At 39.1% G+C, this 3529-nt stretch overlaps 1 pseudogene; it reads left to right on the top strand.

Moving 5' to 3' along the window:
* Nucleotides 1-351: 351 nt before the first annotated feature.
* On the top strand, nt 352-1105 carry LOC147433661 (uncharacterized; annotated as a pseudogene).
* Nucleotides 1106-3529: the final 2424 nt, after the last annotated feature.

The raw sequence follows: 3529 nt of genomic DNA on the forward strand, positions 1-3529 counted from the left end.
CTTGTGGAGTCTCCACTAGAAAACATATCCAATTTTGTTGACACACGGTGCATGGCCATAGTGGAGGACTACATTGCCATTGCTGCAGACTTCAGAGCGGGAGTCCGGAATACCATATGGATCCCCGTACATGAGCATCTTTCACGGGCACGTTCGGAGGCTACACTATATACTCGCGCGGGGAGAGCCGTTCCATGGGCTGCTGATTTCATTTTCTTGGATCTCCCCTTTGGTGGGTCTCTAGTAGGCTCCTCCACTCTACCTCACTGGGACATTTGCAGTGAGGATCATGTGCGTGCTGGAGTTCATTTGGCATTCTCGACGCTAGCACATTCGGGCTGGCTTCTAGTCATGGTGTCTACGGCGGGTGAGATCCTTTTGTTTATGATCATGCCATAAGATAGTAATAATCATTGTAAGTGTTTGTAATAATTAATGATTTGAACAAGAGAGGCCATTGGGTGGGTGGAGAGGTTTTGTCGTGCTGCAGAGCTGGTTGTTCATCGATGTATTGTAGACCTCCATCATGGAGCCTATGGTCATTTTGAGAGTTTTGGCGGTCCTATTGAGGTGACACACTTGATTTGTATTAATACTCTAATGATTTATGTTATTGCTTTCTCTAACCATGCCTCTTTTATTACAGTGTCTTTGCTCTGTGCTATTTATGGTTCATCGAGTAGGTATGCGTCCACCGTGCTTCGTAGCAGAGAGCACTGTTCTATTTTCTTGCCTTGGCATGCAGTCATCAGATTCTTTTATGATGCATCATGTTTCGGAGCTCTCTCAAGCTAGATCATCATCAGGCGAGCCATTGCGAGGTGGATTGTAGCGGAGCTATTCTTTTGTTGCATGCTTTGTGGAGCTCCTTTGTCGGCGTGGAGGTATTTTCTTGGAGCTTGGATGTGGTACAGCCCCTGCACTGCCGGCTTGTGTGGGATCAGGATGGACATGTGTTGCGCTCGACATTGATGAGCCATTGATTTCAGGATATATGCTACCATTACTCCGTCGTAGAAAGCGGAGTAGAGAGGACCCCTCCACCTCCTTAGATATTGATGATGAAGATGATATGCCATCGCGTGTCAATCCCTTTGATGACTAGTGAGGCCCACGTCTTACTATGCCATTGACATTGCTTATGTTTTTTTATCCTTTTGATGTCAACATTGGTATTTAGTGTTTATGGATATTGCTTCTATGTCTTGTTTAGTATTTTGTCTTGATGATGCATTTTCTTGTTGGTTGGAAGTTCCATGCCGGTCTACGCCGAGGAGATGGCTCGGAGCATGGAAGCGGACATGCGATACGATTCTGAAATATGTGAGACATGTCGGAGACGGAATGTCTACATCGACGATGAGTGTGAGAATTGAGAGATTTGTAGCATATGGTTCTTGTCATGTTTTGATGGAAAATTTTGAGTTGATGTTCCAATGTTTTGAGTCGTGGATGAGAAGTATTCACTCTTTATAACAATTTGGTTAGAATTTCAAATCCTCCTGTGAGGTTCTTGAAATGGCTAATGGGTTTGTTTTGAAATATTGACCTATGTACAAAGGAAGCTCTGTCCAATTTTTCTCAAAAACTAGTATTATGTTTTTCTTTGTTTTCTTGTTAGGTCATATGCATTGACAATGCGTTGGAGGGGGAAAGTCTACATAGACAATGAATGTGACTAATCATAAGAATTGAGAAATTTGTAGCATTGATGTTAGAATTGAAATTCATGTCTTGTTATTTTCATATGGTTCTCATCATGTTTTGATGGAAACTTTTGAGTTGATGTTCCAATGTTTTGAGTCGTGGATGAGAAGTATTCACTCTTTACAACAATTTGGTTAGAATTTCAAATTCTCCTGTGAGTGCCTTAAATGGCTAATGGGTTTGTTTTGAAATATTGACCTATGTACAAAGGAAGCTCTGTCCATTTTTTTTCAAAAACTAGTATTATGTTTTTCTTTGTTTTCTTGTTAGGTCATATGCATTGACAACGCGTTGGAGGGGGAAAGTCTACATCGACAAAGAATGTGACTAATAATAGGAATTAAGAAATTTGTAGCATTGATGTTAGAATTGAAATTCATGTCTTGTTATTTTCATATGGTTCTCATCATGTTTTGATGGAAACTTTTGAGTTGATGTTCCAATGTTTTGAGTCGTGGATGAGAAGTATTCACTCTTTACAACAATTTGGTTAGAATTTCAAATCCTCTTGTGAGGTGCCTTAAATGGCTAATGGGTTTGTTTTGAAATATTGACCTATGTATAAAGGAAGCTCTGTCCAATTTTTCTCGAAAACTAGTATTATGTTTTTCTTTGTTTTCTTGTTAGGTCATATGCATTGACAAAAACACCATCATAGATATTTGCTCGGGTTCTTGTATGCTCGCTCGGGCTACGGTAGAACTCGTCGAGTTGCATCAGAAAGTGGCCAAATATTAGGATTTGAGTTTCGATCCTTTAAGTCATTTCTTGCTGCCACTATGTCTTTCAAGACAACAAGGTGTTGCCATAACGAATGAACAACGTTTTTAAATATATGCATAGGATCAAGAAGATGACATATCTTCAAATCCTTCCAATATTCCAAAGTGTACCATATCAAAGGAATCATAGCTTAAGTTAAAAAGATTAAATTGGCTACTTTAAGCTTCCTCATGTGTATGGTTTTCTATACCCATTACCAGACTCGTAGAGATGCTACATTATGCCGATTGATGTGTACCATAGTTATGGTTGAAACCTCTAATATATTTTTTCATGGAGAGATCTTTTGTAGACCCCTATATGACATTTTGATGATTTTATGATTAGAAGACTGAGTTGTTTTTCTACAAAGAAATCGTTTGACTGGTTAAGTCATATAAATGAGTTTTTTTGTGTGGATTGAATGAGCCATGACCGGTTAAGTCATGTGATTGGATAACCCATGACTGGTTGGGTCATGTGATTGAGATAATCATGATTGGTTAAGTCACATGAATGAGTTTTGATGGACTGAATGAGTCAGAAATGGTTAAGTCATATGCTAAAGTTTTAATAGACTGGATAAGTTATGATTGGTAAGTTATACGATTCAACTGTTAGTGGACTGGATAAATCCAAGTTTGAAAAATACCTTATTGATTTGAGTTATTATAAACATTGATGTACACTCACGGCAATCCTCAAATCACTTCTACGTTGGAATATCCCCAGAATGATGCTATCTATACGGAGATTCAGGAGAAGAAGTTGTTGCTCAAACAAATGCAACCACCTTCTTTTAAAGGAGAGGGTGATGATATTGAGAAAGATGCGGAAGTATGTATCGAGGCTATGGATGACTACTTCTCTACTGCAAGACCACACCTACAAATCAAGTGATGTTAGGGATGTTTCATCTCTCAAGGGAAGAAAAATTATTGTGGAAACAACATTGTCGTGACATGGGAGTGTTCGAGAACTCCCAGAGTTGGAGGGAAGCTAAACAGGCTATGAAGCAAAGATACTTACTTCCTGTACACAAAGCATTGAATATGAATGA

This window comes from Adiantum capillus-veneris, chromosome 19 (assembly GCF_014529385.1).
Source record: "Adiantum capillus-veneris isolate H3 chromosome 19, ASM1452938v2, whole genome shotgun sequence".
Classification (NCBI taxonomy): Eukaryota; Viridiplantae; Streptophyta; class Polypodiopsida; order Polypodiales; family Pteridaceae; genus Adiantum; species Adiantum capillus-veneris.